Raw genomic sequence first — 19,742 nt, forward strand, 5'->3', positions numbered from 1 at the left:
AATTTATTTAAGTACTTCAACACACCTTCCCACAAACATCATACCCACATGTTAGGAAGGAAATTTCTTAATTTACCTGTTTATTTATTCATTCTTTATTTTTAAACAGAGTTCAAGCTTGCCCTGAACTTGACACATGACCAAAGAAAGCCTTAAACTTCTGATTGTCTCCTCCCAGCTTCCAACTGCTAGGATCCCAAGCATGTGTCACCATGCCTGGCTGCAAGGAAACTGATTTACTGTTCCTCAGTTAGAATATTTTCTCCCCATTTATTTATTTGTTGCAAACTTTGTATCCCTGAGATTATCAAAACAATGAAGTAGTTCATTAGTTATTTAAATTATTCAGCTTACTTTTGTCTTTTGAGAAATATGAGTTTCATTAACTTTCATAACATTCAAAATGTTTGTTTTTTCCTAAGGATGCAGCATTCATAATGGGAATAGATCAAAACCAATGACAGCCCCTGAGGGAAATGGCTAGCTTAAGAGCTACAATGATGATGAAGTCATTGAAAATTCATTCATTTGGTCAACGTGGACGCAGCGCACGGATTGCTTAGGCCCCTTAAAGACAATACATTGACACACTTGTCCAACTTTTGACACTGCGGCTTTGCACTGTCTTCTACAAAGTTCACGCTCAATTAAGCTGCACAATCAAGCTTCCCGCCACCAAATCTTGTAACATCTTAAGTGAATTTATGATTTTGTGTTGTGCCACATTCATAGTTATGCTTGGCTACACATGGGACATGTTTGCCATGACTTTGTCATTCATAAAAACTACCCCTTTTTCCTCCTGGTCACCACAATTTTTTATTTCAGTTTCTTGAGAAGCAAACAAAGCTGGCAGAAACGCTCTGCTTTCCTTGAACCTACATCCTAGAGGTGGGAAAGATAAACAGATCATTGAGGAAATACACTGGTACTGTGGTGAGATTGGAAAGAACAAGGAGGCTGAGGTGGTACTCAGAACTGGGAGGGAAGGCAACACTTAAATGAGGTAAGAGATGCCACGTGGATATCGACGTAAACCTCGAATTGCAAGGGCTATTCACTGAGGTGGCCCGCTGTTAAGTCCAACATTCTTCACCCCTTGTTCAAAGACATCAAGAAATCTTCTGACTTATAAATGAGTCCCTTTTGTCTCCCTAGACATCATGCCAACAGCTAGGATCAAGTCTTCGGAGTCACACTGGGTAGCTCTGAGCCTTCTAGACAAAGAAAGGGTCTCTGCTACAGGACCTACAGTACCTGGTTACCCCTGCTAACAAGAGCTAAAAGAGCACCAGTGATTGGATCCCAAGGTGCTCTGGGCCACTTGGGAATGAGAGTGTTGCAACAGGGATGGAGGGAAAGCTGGAGCTGCTGTGGTGAAGGCGAGGAAGCCAGAGGCTCACAGAAGTGAGAGCGTGAAAACGGACACCACGCATAGCAGAGCAGCCTGTTCAGTGAAACACTGAGAACGGCGCTGGTGGAAGACAGTGGTCTTGCTTAAGGAACGGAGACGCAATTCTTGGCATGACCACCCAAGAGGCCTGGTGTGAAGAGACTGTAGTAACGAACCAGGGAACCTGGCTGGCATAGAGGTTCTACAAGGGACAAGGAATATGATCCTCCCAGCATGGATGAGTAGCTTATAAGAACAGTGCTTGAGCAGGACCACAAAAATCTACCGTGGGGGAGTAGTCGGCAGCCATCCCAATACAAATGCACTGTGGCAAATCATTGTGGTGGATTTCCCCAGGGGTTTTGTAGGTGACTACATTGTGGGGAAAGGTAGATATGTAAATATTTCAAGCATCTCTCCATTTCAGTCTCCCAAATAGCACTTACTGAGGGAATACGCCAGTGTGCTCAGCCCATTTAAACATCTTGAGAACTGTTTTACATAGGGTCTGGGGTTAACATTTATTACCAATGCCCAAACTATCATGATGGGCCCTTAGTAGCACAGGGGTGTGGAAACCCGGTCATAGGATGTCTTGACCCAGAGGTAGCTCACAGTAAGTGTGCTGTGTCCATAGACTCAGTGGTCATTTCCTGGGTCTTTAAGTGTATCATCGCAAGGGAACTATTAGAAGTTAGCAGAACACTATATTAGTTATTTGGAATGAACAGACAGAACTAATCATGAAGAAAGACAGCTGATGTTTTTGCAAGTCCCTCTACCCCTTCTCAGTAAATAAATAGTGTGATGACTTAGAAAATGGAAAAAGATGAGTTGAAAAGGAAACAGTGCGATGCAGAAGAGGAGTCCAGGATAATTTATTAAATATAGAAATCACTTACAGGGGAAGCTGTGAAGTGCTCTGTTCTCGGAAGCAAGGCCAGCATCCAAGGGAGGTTTTACTTTCTTTCTCTCCTATGTATCTCTTGCCTTTCCCACATCCTCTGCCCACGCCCCAAATGGGCGTGGTCAGTATCTCAGGTACGTGAGTGCTCCCCTACAATGAGTGTCTCAGTTACTTTTTATTGCTGTGAAAAGACACCATGACAAGTCGTCTTACAAAAGAAACGTTTGATTTGGGCATTCACAATTCCAAAGGGAAGAGCCCATCATGGGTGGGAGCAGGAGGCAGGTAGGCATGGCATTGGAGCAACAGCTGAGAGATGACATCCAGAAACATGAGGCAAGCAGAGATAGATAGATAGATAGATAGATAGATAGATAGTTTGTTTCAAATAAGGCCACTCCTCCTAATCTTTCCCAGTTCCACCCAGGTGGGTACCAAGTATATATGAGCCCATGGGGGGCATTTTTATTCAAACCACGACAACAAGGAGAGTCAGAGATAAGGAAGTCTCAGGAAAAGTCATGTGGTTGGACATGTGGGAGTGTACTCAAATCATGGGAGGCTTAGTTTGCCATGGTAAGTCCCATCCAAGAGCATCTGCCACTGAAGGCTCACTAAATAACAAGACGAAATGACCTGATCCGCCAACAACAGCAGACTCTGTCATCATCCTCCCCAATACTGGTGTCCAGCCATGGAGGGGCCACAAGAGCCAAGCAATACAGCTGCCCATAAGTAAAACCGTGCCAGTTATTGCCACAGGCAAGCCAGCAGAACAGAGCCATTACTGCCTTCCAAGTTTGGCACCATCTGTCCAGCACATCCACTTGCTGACAAGCTGACTACATCAAACTACTTCCGCCTAGGAAGAAGGACCTCATCTTGACTGAAAAAAGAATGTGCACCCCAAGCATAACATTTCTTGCCAAGTCTCAACCAGACCGGTATTACAGCTCCTGCAGAGAAATCCAATTGCCATAGGATTTCAATTAGACGAGGGTCCCACAGTAGAGCTAAAGAGTTGCAGCACCAGGTGCAGGGCCATGGTACTCACTGGTCCAACCTGATGAAGCTGTGCAGACAACTGTTCAAAGGTGCAGTCAAGACGCTAGCTCAGAGATGGCCTGCACGACTGGAACACCATTCTCCAACTGCTATGCACCTCACAAGCCTATAGCCCATGTACCGTGATGCGCTCCAATGTAGCCTGTGACAGAGCTCCAGGAAACAGGAAGTGGAGGTAGAAACAGACACAGTGATGAAATTCCTGCTTGATAAATTGGAAAATCCCAACCCTGAAACTTTAGGCTCTGTGGTTTGGAGGTCTTGGTCTCCAGAGCAATGTCTCTTCCATTGAGCATCACAGAGAGACTCTCGTTAAGTTTTAAATCATGGCTGCCACTCAGTTACATCAAGACCCCCATGCAGTGAGACCAGAAGACATGGTAAAGGCCATCATCTTGGATGGTAAGTTTATTCCCATGGACAAACTAACCCAAATCCCACAAATGTCACAATGAAGGAATAATTTTAGTGTCCAGCTGTCACACCAGTGTATTCCTTTACATTTTCCCTGCCCAGTTATTTAGACAGTAAACAAACAAACATAGACCCCAGGACAGATTTTAGCCATGGAGGCAGGAACTTACAAATGGCAGTAAAAACAACAACAACAACAAAAACCAATGTGTCTAAGTCGATGCTCAGGGCCAGCTGTTGAAGAGGAGCTGTCATTTTTCCAGCCATCTGCCTTTTGTGAATTTATCAAAGAATTGAGCCCAAGCAGAATTCTGGAAAATGCTTCTTAGCTGAAATGAAAACATGTTAAATTCAAGCGGTGTAAGGCATGGGTTATAGTAAATACTTAGATGCCCAAGCCTGGCCTTCTTCTCAAGACAAAAGGCATTCGTTAACTCTTTAGCTATCAGATATGTTGGCTGTCAAAACCCGCCATTGAACTTCCTTGGGGAAAGCCCCCATTAACAGGAAATTGCCTTGCCAAGGTTGTCTTCGTCTCTGCAAGACTAGCCAGTATCCGATGACTAGTGAGTGATGGGGAGAGATAAGCACCTACTCCCTTTGAGTTAATCCACGATAACTCTGAAGAGCCAGCCAAGCCTCGGAGCCCTGTGCGATCAGCTGCTATCTCACTAGTAACAGCATCTCGGCTTAATTTCGCCTTTCCTCACCAGTGCTTTCCTTACTCCGTCGCTTAATGTTGTTCAAGAACATTCCCCGGGAAATCTGCAGCCATACAAACCTCCATTCTGAGTCTTTTCCCAGAAAGTGAGAACTAAGACACCACAGCGTCTCGATTCCGGAAGAAGGTGAAGCAGAAGCAACAGCTTCCACTTACACCCTTGACTGTGCCTTAAGTCTTTTCTCCATCAAATCACACCACCCTGTCATTGTGCATGACATCATTCAAAAATGTAGTTACCTACCCCATCCACAGAGGATACATGCCAAGACCTCCAGGAACTCTTGAACCCTGGAGAGTGCCAAACCCTACGTATCATCACACTCAGTTTGCTCAGCAAGACAATTCCTGAGTGAATAACAGGTGAGTAATATATACAGTGTAGATATGCGGGACAAAAATGGCATGCCATGTTCTAGACAGGAAGGACCACGATTTCCTAACTGCGCAGGCATTGCTGTCTAAAGAATTGCCTGGGACTGTAGCTCAGTTGACAGAGTGCTAGCCTAGCATGCTCACAGCGCTGCACCAAACTGGGCATGGTGGAATGTCCCTGTAATCCCAGCACTCAGAAGGTAAAGACAGGAGGACCGGAAGTTCAATGTCATCCTCAGCGTGGCAGCAATTTTGAGGTCAGCTTGGGTAACATGAGACCCCCTTCCTCCAGAAGGAAAATCACAAACTAATTAACAGTGGTTAACTCAAACTATAGACATTTAAACCATTGCTGGAGAGGGTACCGTAAAAATAAAAAAAACAACAGGGACACCCCTCTCTACATTATGTGTCTCCAGTCTTACCATAGTTCCACAGAGGCAAGATCTTGGTGGCAATGCACAGGGGCTGACTTCCCTGACTGTCTCAGATTGTCCTATCCTAGCTACACGCTCCTGTATACATGGAGACCTTTCCAGGAAACAGAGTAACTTTGCTCTCACCATCGCTTCTTGGATTGTGGAGCAAATATTTTTCACACACACCCAATTTGAAAGCATGCCAAACCAGTGGATAGTTTTTCACAACTCTATTCCCAGTAGTGGAGTGGAAACAGTTAATATTATTGTTTGAAATATAGTGAAGCCAGGTTTTCTTGGTTATTTTCATTCGTGTAAGCCAAGAAGAGCAAGCAGTTCCTTTTTTAGAGGCTTTCAGAACAATTGGGAGATATTTTGTTTGTTTTGGGTGTTTTAAAAGTCTCAACTGACTCATTTGGTGGGACAAATGCATAAGTCAGCATGTGTCCTGACCAGTGTCATCTATGTATAGGAGGGAAAAAACCCCATAGCCTTTTCAAATGAGGTAGTCAGTGGTCACATGTTTTTGTTTCAATTTCTTCCTATTTAAAAAAAAATGTATTGAGGGCTGGTGAGATGATTCAGCTGGTAAAGGCATTCTTGCTAGGCAAGCCTGGTGACTTGACTACAAACCCCGGAACTCATGAAAAGGCAGAAGGAGAGAACCAGCTTCACAAAGTTCTTCTCTCGCTTCCAACTGGGCACTGTGCACAGAGACATGCAACACCCCATCCCGGAGAATAATTATAACCATAAACATAACTGTTTTTTGAAGACTATAAAAAGACGTATTGACCTATTCCCAGTCATGAAAGCTAAAGAGATTTGCCCCGATGGGATGACTGATCACTACCCATCTGTTGTTCTTCCAGGATAACTTGTTCATGAGAAAGAGACACCCACTTCAGTAAGTTCTGTGAAAGGGAGCTCCTACTAGCAGGAACGTCTCACAAGGCTTGGAATGTGCATATAGGAAATGCACATTCAATTGTCACTCAATGCTTGATCACCCCTCCTCTTCCTCTTTCTTTCCCAAGCTGTGCCAACCATCCTTCATCTCCTTCAATTCCTGCCCTTTATCTCTGGCTTTTCTTTTTCTTTTGCTTGTGCATACTATGTTGTTACTCCACCATCTAGCCACAGGCCCAATCCCCAAGTTGTATTTTGGGTTTTCTATCTGAGTATTTGTCAGCATTTGGTCTGACCAATGAGTTCTATCCATAGGAGGACACTCTAGATAGAGGAGTCCTGGTGAACTTTATTACGTCCTTGAGCTATCTGTCATTACGAGTCACCCAGCCTTGCTCTGCAGCAAGGCTTACAGGAAGGTAACTAGGAGAATGAGGGTGTCCCCAAATGTGTTTGTAACATTTGAACCTCTTAACAAATTCTATCCAGTTCCCTCCAGAAGGTGATGATGTAAGAGCAAAGTATCTATCCCCATTACCTCTGTATATCCTGGTTGGTTTTATACGGTGTTTCCCAACAGATGGAGACTAATTATCCAAACAGTCAGGTGGGTGGTGCTTATTTCTGAAAGAAAAGTGAGGAAGAGATCATTGTTGCAGTAGTTTTCAAAATGTTAGTAAGGCATCACTTATTTTTTTTACCCAAAATGTACCCATTTAAATTATGTAGGTGGGCATGGAGGCTCACACCTGTGATGCCAGCACTCGGGAAGCTGAGACGAGCGGTCTGAGACCAGTTTGGTTTGCAGCTTAGTGAGTTCCAGGCTAGCCAGGACCATAAAGTGAGACAGGAAAGTGGAGAGGAGGACAGAGAAAGGGAGGTGGTGACGCACCATGACCAAAGGCAAGTCGGAGGGAAAGGGTTTATTTGGCTTATGCCTCCCCATCACAGTCCATCATCACGGAAGTCGGGGCAGGAACTCAAGCAGGGCGGGAACCTGGAGGCAGGAGCTGATGCAGAGGAGGGTTGTTTACTGGCTTTCTCAGCCTGGCTTGCTCAACCTGCTTTCTTACAGAGCCCAGAACCACCAGGCCAGGGATGGCTCCACCCACCATGGGCTGGGCCCTCCCCCATCAATCACTAATTAAGAAAATACCCTACAGGTTTGCCTACAAAGCTGATCTTATGGAGGCATTTCCTCAATTGAGGCTCCCTCCTCTCAAATGACTTCAGCTTGTGTCAAGTTGATATAAAACCAACCAGCATAGGAGGGGAGGGGGTGTAGGGGAGGAGAGGAGGAATGAGAAGGGGAGAATAGCAGAAAAGAGAATGAAAAAGAAGAAATTCACTGAAGAAGAATTTGTTGAATTCTCCTTCCAGCATGTAGGGCCTGGGGATCAAGGTCAGCTTGTCGGGTTTGACAAGCCTATACCCACTGAGCCATCTCACTGGCCCTGACTGTACACATTTCTTACTCCTACTCATGGACCTGACCCACTATTTATGACAATCGCTTGCTTGATGTCCATTTTGCCTCCTTTGATGCTGATGAGAATTTGTGAAAATGTTCTCTTCTGTCTTTTCTTCCTTTTAAATGAATGGTTAAATTTATTATGATAATAGTGTGCCGAAAAACATGGCAGAGACTGAACTATCACTCCATTTCAAATAAAATAGTATTTTGGCTGGCTGCAAGGCTCATTTGGCCATCATCCCTTGGTCAAAACTCCCTGAGGTTTGTTTATCTGGTTTATTGGGTTCTTTCTTTTAAGCGTATCAGCAATTTTTTTGCTCAGCTTCAAGCTATTCTCATCTCGGCGTGTAGGAAGTTAAGACAAAGCAGAGGCTTCTGACTCAAGTCCAGCAAGAGCAAGAATATAATTAGTGAGGAAGTCAAGTGACTGACATTACCCTACCCCAAAGACCAAAGATCATGGTGATGAGCTCAAACTCAAATATGCATCAGAGCTGCCGGTCCAGGTGACCAAAGTGACAAACTTAGCCACACTGGGCTTCAGATACTACTGTACATGCCCTGCCCATGAAGGCGAAATTAGGACCACCTGGAATTTTGGATTTTTAGAAGCAGAACTTCTTAAGATTTTTTTTGAGACAGGGTCTAGAGTATCCAAAACTAGCCTTGAACATCTTTTGTAGATAAGGATAGCTTTGAACTCCTGATCCTGCTCTGCCAACCTCCCAAGTGCTAAGATTACAAGTGTGAGCTACTAGACCTGTTTTATGCAGTGTTGGGGTTGGCACCTAGGCTTTTGTGAATGTTAGGCATGCAGTCTACCAAATGAGCTACATCACCAGCCCCCATAAGATTTTTAACAAAGAGGGGCTTTTTTTTTTTAAGGCAGTGGCCTTTCTAGATGGCATGCTGATTCCATTGTCCGTGACATACTATGCGACTTCTGTGGAATCCTGGTTTGGAATTGATCTCACATACAGTTTGGGAAATACATCAGAAAATCTTTCTCTTCAATTCTGATCACATATGAATGAGATTAAAAAGTCAGATTTCTCAATTTATTTACAAGGCTGGGCTCCAGCTGCCTTCTGCATTTTCTAAATAGCAGATGCTCTCAGAAAACCAAAGTTTGCCACCCATAAATCCTTCATAACCACAGGCCTTGGTCTAAGACAGGAATTCCAATAAGGGAATTCCACAAGGGATTAGGATCAGGGCACGATCATAGGAATAAGACAGCATTCCAGGTCAAGATCTGGGTGAGGTGTTTCATCTGTACGATCACACAGCTTAAAAATAATCCCAGCATTCAGTTCTCGGCATGAACTGAATGCTGCCATTGTGTCTCCAAAGCTTCTTGGGTCTAGACTGCTCTAGGCCAATGCCAGTCATTAGAGAATAAGTTTCATTTTCAGGAGGTGACCTAAAAAGCTACATTAGAAGGATGCCATCTGAGTTATTGCAATCAGAAATTTTATGGCATGAAGAACACTGTGTGTCTGTTATCCCAGCACCTAGAAGGCTCAAATAAGAGGGCTGCCTAGGCTATGTAGCTGTAGTAGACCAGCCTAGGGTAAAGGGAGACCTTGTCCCAAAAGAAATGGAACAAAAGAACAGCAGGGGAGTACATTTGCATCTAGAAAAATTTAACTGCCTAGATAACCCCCCCATGCAGACTCTAGAAGGTGGCTTACACTGGAATACACCACTGTTGTTGCCTGCTCCCTCTCCTAATAATTGTTATGAAATAAAATTGAAACTTCAAGCAGTGACAGTTGATATGTGGTTGCTAATAGCAGCAGCAACAACAACAACGATCTCACACAGGTTATATACTTTTGAATAAAAGGTAAAAATAGCTCAGATGGGTCACTGACAGTCCCTTTGGCTTTTGCAAACACTTGTTCAGACACCAGGACTGTGCCACACTTGAAAACATGCTTTCTGGCCACACTCCCTAGGTTGCAAGCAATTCATCTAAGTTACTTTAAGCATTGGGGTCTTCCTGTGACTACAAGGACAACCCCCCAGTCCCCCCACCCCCTGCCCCAGACTCATCTCTCCATCTCCAAGTCTAGTCTACATGCTGAAGGTCACCTAACTTTAGCAGTGTCCTTGTCTGGGAAATGCAGTTTTGTTCATGAGACGACAGTATTTCCACAGGCAAAATTTGAAAGACTTTGAACTTCTGATCCTCCTGTCTTTACTTCACAGACACTGGGATTACAGATGTGTGCCATGATGCCTAGTATTGGCGTGCTGGGGATGAAACACAGGGTTTCTTGCATGCTGGGCAAGCAAGCTATCAACATAGCTTCATCCCCCGGGTCTCAGCAGATCTTGTAACTGCATGATAAAATTATGAAGAGGCTCCAGGCACTGGCTTATGCGTTTATTCATTAGCCAACACATAATGCGTATTGTACATAGGCATTGCATTTGGCTTTGGAAAAATAGAAAGATGAAGAATCTGATCTCAACCCTTGAAGAAATGAAGGTCTCTTGGCAAACATGGATAAGTCTAAGCAGGATGTGATCAACATGTTAGTGAGAACACACAGTATATGCTCAAGACTGAGAGCTCAGAGCTGAAGAGAGGGCTCGCCAGTTAAGAGCACTAGCTCCTCTTCCTGAGGACCCAAGTGTAGTTCCCATAACCCATAGCAATAACTCGTAACTGCCTATAGCTCCGGTTCCGTATCCAACACCCTCTTCTGGCCTCTGTGAGCTCCTGCATGCACGCTGTACACATGAACGCATGCAGGCACACACGTGTGTACATAAAGACAGCACAAGTACATCTTAAACAACAACGGCTGAGCACCATCTGCGATTCTTGTCTGCGCCCTTTGGACTAGGCTGAAAAGCCCGATGTGGAGCGATGTGTTGTGCTGTCCCTGGCTTGATCCGGTACATTTTCAGTTTCTTCCTGCCCGTAGTCATCTCAGGGCTGTCTGCAGACAAACCTTCTTTTGCCGGAGAATGTTGCGCAACACTAGACCTTCATGGCTGTTTGACCACCGAGCAAATTCTTCTTGATGGCTTTGGAAGAAGAACGGCTACTGTGGCGAAGCGAAGCCAAGGCAGCACTCGGGAAGCAAGACGTTTTGTGCGAGCATAGCATAAATCAACTCTGCAAACGGGGGCTGTGCGGCCCCCTCTTCTGAAGCTCTCTTGAGCCTCTGAATTCTGCTGCCAAGTCCTTGCTTCCAGACCTCAGGAACATGGCTTCAACAGGTCTGTCGATTCCAAACCCACGCTCCTCATTGCTTTCATCCTGTGGTTTCTTGGCCTGTTTCAAGAATGCAATGCAAAATTATGATTTCATGGAATATTATGCAATTCTAATAGAAGGCCAGTAAAATTGTCAATTTTCATCCATTACCAAGTCATGTAGGTGACCAACCAATGGTTGCAGTTTGGGTAACTCATTCTGTGTTTTTTTTTTATGCTTGTTTTGTGTGTGTGTGTGTGTGTGTATGTGTGTGTGTGTGTGTGTTGTTTTGAGGTGTTCTGTTTGGCTTTATTTTTTGAGAAAGAGCGTGTCATGATGTGTCTCAAATTTAGCACGCAGCTGAAGATAACCTTGAGTCTTTGGAATTCCTGCCTTCACCTCCTCAATGCTAGGATAATAGACACAAGCATCCTTATGCTGAGGATCAAACCCAGGCCTGTAGACATGCACCTGAAGTTTCAGGCCACATTCTATCATTTTAATATCTGTCTCTTCTACAAGGATCGTGTTGAAATGCAGTTCCTATGTGGTGGTATGAAGCATGGCCTTTGAAAGGCCACTGCATCATGAGTTCTCTGCTCACAGGGGTCAGGATGGTCAAAGTGAGTGCTCCCCTGATGTCTTGTCCCTTCTTCACATGGAGTCATGACGTTCCCTCCCCTCAGAGGACACAGCAACCATCCTGGAAACAGTGCAAACCTCACTGGACACACATCCTGATAAACACTTTGACCTGGTACTTGCCAGTCCCCAGAGCTATGAGAAGTGAATTTTTGCCCTTTATAAATTACATGGTGTCATGTATTTTCTTATAGCAGCACAAAATTGCCTAAGACAGCCCACAAAAGTAAAAATAAATGGAATGATTACAAAGCGAACATGGGCTTCTTCATGACCTTTGGGAGATCTTATTCTTGGGACAGAATTGAAAACAGAGAGATGACTGAGAAGTGAGACTCACTCTTTCATTCCTGGGGTCTCTTAAATGAATGTCACCCCCACCCCCAAGATGACAGTGGCCACACTGGGCTCAAGGCTCTATTTGCTGTTGCCCTTAACTCACTATGATAATTAATATGGACTATTTTAACTTCTTTCTATCTTAGATAACCACCTATGAAAATGAGTTTTCAAGTACTCATATGGCAGATGATAGGAATACAGAAAAATAAGTTTTTATTTTATTGAAATACAATATTATTTAGAAAATAAAACGATGGATCAGATCATAGACTCCAAAATTTTTGATACTAAAAGTTATACTCTGCTTTGGAATGCTTTGGGATATCTTTATGCTTCCTGTGTGTGCGTGTGTGCATGTGTGTGTGTGTGTGTGTATTATATATACAGAGTAATATATACAGAGTATATGTAGTACATTTTAATTATAAAACTAACACATGTTTATAGTAAGATATTGAGCTAGTATAAATGGTGGAAAACAATGTGCACTTTTATCAAGGGAAAGAGAAGTTTTTAGTGTATGTTCATTTCTAACACCACTAAAATGTAGAAGTTACGGACATCCTGATATATGGACAAGGACTGTCTCACTAACTTGTTCAAGGACCCACCAGGGGTTTTGGAGTAGGAAAGAACCCTGGTGATTAACCACTACTCTGCATTGCTTCTAGAAGTTGACAAGCACAAATTAAACAGAGCGGTGCTAGTCTGGGAAATGGTGCTCCCTCTAGCTGTAATACACAAAGTGGGCTACACCAAACCCGTCTTCAAAACAGTAAAAAAAAAATCCCACAGAAAAGTCATCAAACGATCAGAACAGAGGGCTCGGAGGAGAGTAAACAGAAGTCACTAACTAATATCCAAGCAAGGGCTCTGTCTGGCTGATGATGAAAAGTGAGCTTTTTTAAAAGGACGGACTTTTTGGAGTCTCCCATTGTATCTGCTGGATGAAGCGAGGGATGCATCTATAAAGACATCCTTGAACAATGTGCACACACACTGGCCACTCTCCCTTTCCCTCTTCCAGTCCAAGACAGAAGGCTCAGCCGACTTCCAGGCCCCCTGCAGATTTGAGCATCTCCTATCATAACATCTGCAACTGGACATGGTTTTTTGTTTCTTTTGAGCTCGGAAAGTTATTACTGATACCTCTCCTATGCCCTAGCCATATGCTGCTCTCCGCTGTAGTTCTTTGTTCATGTGTCCCTCAAGGGTGAGAGCTAAGTCTCAGCCATCTAGAATTCTCTGTAGTACCAGTGTAACATTTTGTACCTAACAGGAGCCCAATAAATCTTTATGGAGTTTAAGTTAGTAGAAGTGTGGTATGCTGAGCTCCCAGAGAGCAGTGGGGAAAAATACAGGAGCTTTTAAAACAAAGAAAAATGAGGGAGAAGAAATGACCAAGTTGAGCTGATCAGCAATTTCTAAAGTGTTCTCTGTAGAGCACGAAATCCCATAAAATACTACCTGAAGAAAGGTCCCGGCTCAAGTAATTTTGTAGAGCACCACTTAATATACTCCCATCACACTCAACCCTTTGGGGGATCGTAAGCAGCCGGTGTGCTAGAAAGACCGGTTCCAGCTTGCAAAGTCAGTTATTAAAATTCTGAAGAACATTGTGCGCCAACTGTTACACACACTCATTGTTAAATATTAAATTACATAAACTTTCATTAAATAAGTTCTGTTAAAAGCAAAGATGATAATTACTGAAGGCAGCTAATTACTTTGCTAGAGTTTGCCCTGGTGTGCTGTAGTAGGTCAGATCTGAAGGGTCCCCCAAACGCCCGTGCACACGGCTGAGATCTGCTGTGAATACGGTCCAACACAAAATCATTCACCGACTTAAAAGCCTGATGAGGATTTTTATAGGATTGCTTTTAGTAACTCAATGTTTTGGTCCTCAAGTGTGATCTTTGAGGCTGACAATGTCAAAAGGTTAGATGCACCCGGCCTGCAGGGTGAAGGCCCGGTCTCCGGTGAAGTCCTACTGGGAGGTGGCAAAGACCTTTACAAAGTAGAGGCCAGCAAGAGGTTTTAGGTATTGAAGACATGTCCTCAAAGAGGATGGTAGGGCCTACCCTCTTCTTCCTCCCCCTCCCCCTCCTCCTCTTTCTTCTTCTTCTTCTTCTTCTTCTTCTTCTTCTTCTTCTTCTTCTTCTTCTTCTTCTCCTTCTCCTTCTCCTTCTTCTCCTTCTCCTTCTCCTCATTCTTCTGTAGTTGCTAGCCACAAAATGAACACACTTTCTCCCCCACAAGTCCCAAAAGCGATGAACACCCTCAACCATGGACTAAAAGCAGCTCCAAATACATTGCTCTTGTATTTCCATTTAATGTGTTTGTCACACCTTTGTGGACATGCCGGAAAACAGCATGCTGCTGGGCACCCCTGTCTGCCTCGTGATCACCAGTACCATGTTGATGGCTAGGAGCCTCCATGTGGGGAATTTATCACCAGTACCATGTTGATGGTTAGAAGTCATCCATGGTGGGAGTATTTATCACCAGAGCTGTGTTGATAGCTAGAAGCTTCCATGTGGGAGTATTTACACCACAGCAATCAGCTTATACTGAGAAGTAGGAGGTCTTCCCCAAAGAACTAGCTGTCTGGCATTTAGAGCACACTGTTGAAAAACCTCAGTAACCCCACAGCAAACACCTGGTTAACCATCCAAGTCTATATTCTGAACTTCATTTGATCACAGAAAATATTTTAAAGCAAGGTCTCTATATGTATGTAGCTCAGGGTGGCCTCAAATTCACAGTCCATCTGTCCCTGCCCCTGGAGCACTGATGAAATACTTTTAATGACAAAAATCTATGACCATCTTAAAACACAAACTTTTGGGAAAGCTACCAAATTGCTAAGTCCTTTCCTGGTTCCTTCTGTTTTTGTTTTTGTTTTTTTCTTTCTCGTGTGCATGTTTGTGTATGCGTGCTTTGCAAATGACTTTGCATGGTCTCTTGTGATGGTATGCACGTATGTGTGCAAGAGTGGGCATGCACACATGTCAGGGTGGAGACGAGGACTGACACCTGGAATCTTCCTCGGCCACTCTTATTCATGAGGCAGGGTCTCTCGTGAGTGCAGAGCTCAATGATATGACCCCTTGGGTTAGTCAGTTTGCTGAGGCAATCCCATTCTCTGATTTCTCAGCACCAGAATTGCTGGTGAGCTGCCATGTACGCCTGGCATTTACATGAGTTCTGAGAATCCAAACTCCAGTTCCCATACTGGCACGGTGACAAGAAATCTAACCACAAAGCCATCCCCCAGCCTCGTTCCTGGTTCTTAGAAGTTGGTGATAAATCAACACACAGGAGCTTAGCATTTCTCGTTCTTAGCTTTTCAAGTTATTGGGGATAAGAGGATGATCAACCTTCCCCTTAAGAAAAACCTTTTAATGAGATTTTATTTATTTCTATTTTATGACTATTTAGCCTGAATGTATGTATGTCTGTGCACTGTGTGCAAGCAGTGCCCACTGAGGCCAGAAGAGGGCATCAGATCCCCAGGGGCTGGAGTTACAGACATTTGTGACCCACCATGTGGGTGCTGGGAATTGAACAGGGGCTCATCTGGAAAAGTAGACAGTGCTCTTTACTGCTAAGTCACTTTTCCAACCCCTAGTCTTCCTTTTGAAAACAGTTAATATCATTGAAACTTCCTCAGAACTGCCTCAGAACTTCCTCAGAACTTCTTGCTGCCATTTCACAATTCCTCTATTCCACTCAGTAGTGCAGTAGGCAGGCCACCACCCAGGAAGTGTCCACTCATGGTTCCTTACTAGGCAAGACAATCGATGCCTCCCAATCTCATTTTTGCCATCTGTAAAATGGGTCAACTATAGGATATTTCAGAACACTACAGTTTATGCGTGAGGAATGCCCAGTTGTGCGGTTGTTACATATGAAAGATCTTATGTGGGTGTTTCTCTGTGACAATAATGTGACAAATATGGCTCATAAGAAAAAACAAAAACCTTAGCCAAGTCTGCCAAAGCTCAGAAGTTGTCTCTCAAGGGCCCACAGCAAAATGGATGAAGCTTGGTGACAACTCCAAAGTGAGCAGGCCACTATGCCACACGGTGACAGCTCAAACGTGACTGTTAAGGTGTTTCTCAGCTTCATGGCAAGCTCATCAGAAACTGCAACCGCGTTTCCAAACAGACCAGATCAAAGCCCATAGCCTGCAGATGGACAGTAAGTGTGAATGTGGCTGGGTGGTCCCATGACAGATGAGATTTGTGGTAGGGTGTTTTCAAGAACAGGCCCTTATCACTGCAAGCAGTCACGGTTCAGAGGCCACAGGCAGTTTTACTTAAGCCACAGAGAAGTGATTTTTATCTCTAAGATCCATTTTGGAATAATATTTTCATAAACTTGGACAGTTTCAGCTTTACTAAAGGTCTGGAAATGTAACCCTGCCTCTTAGGGGGTCATAAGAAAGGAGGGAAGGAGAGGGGGAGGAGGACAGGGGAGGGGGAGAGGGGAGGGGGAGCAGAGGCGAAGGTGGAAGAGGAGAGGCAAGGGAGGGGGAGGGAGAGAGGGGAGGAAGGGAGGGAGGGAGGGAAGGAGGGAGGGAGGGAAGAGGGCAAGGTAGAAGAGGGAGAGAGGAGAGGCCAGATGAGGGAAATTCTCTCTCTCAGCTCAGAGCCAGGGTGCAGCACCTCTTGTCATTTTGTCCTGCAGTGGTCAGGTTGTAGACTTAGAACAAAAGCAGAGCAGGCACTGCGTGATCAGCATAGAGGATAGCCACAGCCCTGCAGCAGTGGCCTGAAAGCCTGTCCCGAGCGAGGTGTCCTGCAGACAAAACAGGATATTTGGCATGTCAGGGAGACACTCCCTGGAGGAGGCTGAGACATCCAAAATATCAACCATGTGGACACACGTCCCAACCGCTATTATGCTGAGTTGCACCAGAGCATAAGGGCCACAGTCATCTAGATACGGCTTGACCCCCAAAGGAAGCTTGGTCTACAGTAGAAAGGTACTGACAGGTATTGAGACCTTCAAGGGGTGGAGCCCGGCGGGGCTGATGGGAAGTGATTAAAGGGGTGGAGCCCGGCAGGGCTGATGGGAAGTGATTAGGTCACTACGCCCTCAGAATCTTGGGCTAGGTCTCCCGGGGCTGGATTGGGTGCTGTGGGAGCAAGTTTGTACAAAGGCTGTTATCTGCTCTCGATCTCCCCCATCTGCAGCGTCACTGTCACTGTCACGTGTTCTACTCTCTGAGCCCGCTGCCATGTTGGGATGCTACCAGCAGGCCCTCACCAGAGGCTGAAAAGATGGGCCTAGGCAATCGTCACCTTTCAGCTTCTAAAGCTAGAAACTAAACCAACCTCGTTTCTTCACGAAGTACTCAGTCTCCAGAACTTTGTTCCAGCAATACAAAATGGGCCAACATTGACTGCATATCAGCTCTGAATATAGTCCTACACACAAGAATCTCGAGAACTTTGTTCCAGCAATACAAAATGGGCCAACATTGACTGCATATCAGCTCTGAATATAGTCCTACACACAAGAATCTCGAGAACTTTGTTCCAGCAATACAAAATGGGCCAACATTGACTGCATATCAGCTCTGAATATAGTCCTACACACAAGAAAGACGTTGCTAGTGACAGGTTCTCCAGTTTCTTGACCCATGTAGAATGATCCAGTTATGAATGGCTATGGAAAAGCCAGAACAGACTAACAACACAATGACCAGCCAACGCCTTGCTTAAGAATCAAAAGGGACATTAATACTTATCTTCCACCCATTTATTTACTGGGCATAGTACTTAGTGTTTCCATAATCATTGCCTTATTTAATCTTCAAATAACCTTGTTTGATACAGTGTGGTACTTATATCTGAGATGGATAAAGTGTGTATTGACCACAGTCATTACAAAGACCCACGTATCTCGTACACAGTCGAGTTTTACCATACTAAGGTAACACAAGTAGTATTAGCAGAGCCAGAGCTCATGAGCAGGTTTCCCTGGCTCCCCAACAGGGCTTCTTTCTACTTTAATAATCAGCACTGGGGTTGAGCATGGGCTCCGAGACCACAAGGCCTGGATCCAAATCCTACATCTGCCATTCAGCTAGCTGTGAGACCACGGTCAAGCTCCTTGTCACAGGCCAACTTATCTCAAATCTACTTTTTAATTTCACTGAGTTTGTACTTCCAGTCCAAACACCGGATGCCTGAGAAGGCGGGCTCCCAGGGTTCACTACAGCCTTAAATATGTCATGAGGACATGTCATAGTATGGCCAACAGATCACAACCTAGAAAGTGTTCTTAAGAGTTCCTGGGTTCCCAGGAGGTGGGGCATCCTATGTCCAGAGAGGCAGCTCAGGGACGTTCCAGGACCAGTCAAGAGGCAGAAGGAGAAGAAGGCACTGTAAACAGGAGTCATTATGGTGGTTTCTGCGACAAGAAGCTGAAAAGGCAGGTGTTCCAGCTGAACCGGATAGTTTGAATCATTGCTGTGTCCCTCCCCAGTGTTCTGGACCCTCGTTCTGGGTGATTAGGGAAGTGAGACAATGACCCCAAGCTGATCAAAAGAGGTTGCTGGAATGTGGGCTCCGGACTGGCTGCTTTGGATTAGAAAGCTAGGCTCCTAGATGAGGAGTTTCCCATTTAGGAATTAGCTAGCCCTGGGAGAGACAGACCCTCTAGCAACAGCAAGGCCCCAGAGGTCAAGGTAGCAGAAGTCAGCAAACGGAAGATACAATTACCACATGAAGTACAAGACATTAGCATGGTGGGAGAGGAGGGGAGGGAGGAGGGGAGGGGTCCAGATGGGATGTGGGCAAAGCCATCTTCACAGAGACAGCCAGCTCTCTTCCCTCGCCACCTGGTCTACCGGGAGCCTCTGAGCATTGATGCTCCTCATCCTCAGTCGTCCTCTCCCTGTGGCTCGTCTCCTCTACTCCTGTTCCCCTCTCCCCATCTTCTCCCACACATGCCTAGAGCTGCCAGGCTCCTTGGGCTGAGCCCTGCATAACTTAACGTCTTCATCCTCGTTTCCCCAGAACCAGCAATTCTGCCACACTCAAGCCTTTCAATTAGCATGTACAAACAGGCCTTTTACACGGTACCCTAGCACCGCAGAGACACACACAGAAGCACAATGGGTGTATTCAGCCGTGAAAACGGGATTGGGCCTACATTTCAAGGAGCTGTGTAACTCAGTGATCTTGTGCCCTCCTAAAAAGGCCAGGGTCAGGGCAGAGCACTGAAGCTGACCAAGATGAGCTTTAGGGGAAAACTGCCTAAATGCCTTCTGGGTGTAGCTGGATCCCACTGAGTCATCTCTGTGCTACACCCAGAAGGCATTTAGGCAGAAGTTTCTGGAGACACAGAAGAGGTCAATTACAGCTACCTCACAAGGGCCATGTGCGGTGTGTGGACCATTTGCAAGATGACAAAGGAGGAATAATGGATGCCAAGTAGCTTCAGAGAGTCGAGGACCCGTGTGAGATCTACCTGCTAGAAGCCAGTAATTCACACCTGAGAAAGGAGTATCCATCCTTCATCTCTAGTGGCCCTTCAGAAACAGACAGAAGGCCTTCTAGCCAGAGCTGCCCCCTTTTTAGCTGAAGGTAACACTCTGAAGTTCTGTTTCAGGACTGGGAAGGCTTGGCAAAGCTCTCTCCTCTAGATTTCCCTCTAGTGAATTAAAGTGTGGGGGAGCAAAGGAATATCCCCAAATGCATCAATTTTCTCTGTCTCCTCTCTGGAATTACCCAGCTTCCTGTCCGCCTGCCAACTTCCTATTGACTTCTCCCGATACAGCCTACTTCTCTGACCATCAAGGCCTGAAGCAACAGTTTTCCCTTTCCAGGTGGATTACTCTTGATAAAGAGTA

General features: G+C 45.0%; 1 long non-coding RNA gene across 1 annotated transcript; it reads right to left on the reverse strand.

The window, feature by feature from the left end:
* Positions 1-3,989: 3,989 nt before the first annotated feature.
* Positions 3,990-7,147, reverse strand: LOC110340063. The gene is made up of 3 exons (XR_005869489.1): positions 7,096-7,147; positions 6,742-6,827; positions 3,990-4,108 (listed from the first exon to the last, which is right to left on the reverse strand). It is a non-coding gene; the product is annotated as an uncharacterized LOC110340063 (long non-coding RNA).
* Positions 7,148-19,742: the final 12,595 nt, after the last annotated feature.

Source organism: Mesocricetus auratus, unplaced genomic scaffold (assembly GCF_017639785.1).
Source record: "Mesocricetus auratus isolate SY011 unplaced genomic scaffold, BCM_Maur_2.0 Super-Scaffold_100018, whole genome shotgun sequence".
NCBI lineage: Eukaryota > Metazoa > Chordata > Mammalia > Rodentia > Cricetidae > Mesocricetus > Mesocricetus auratus.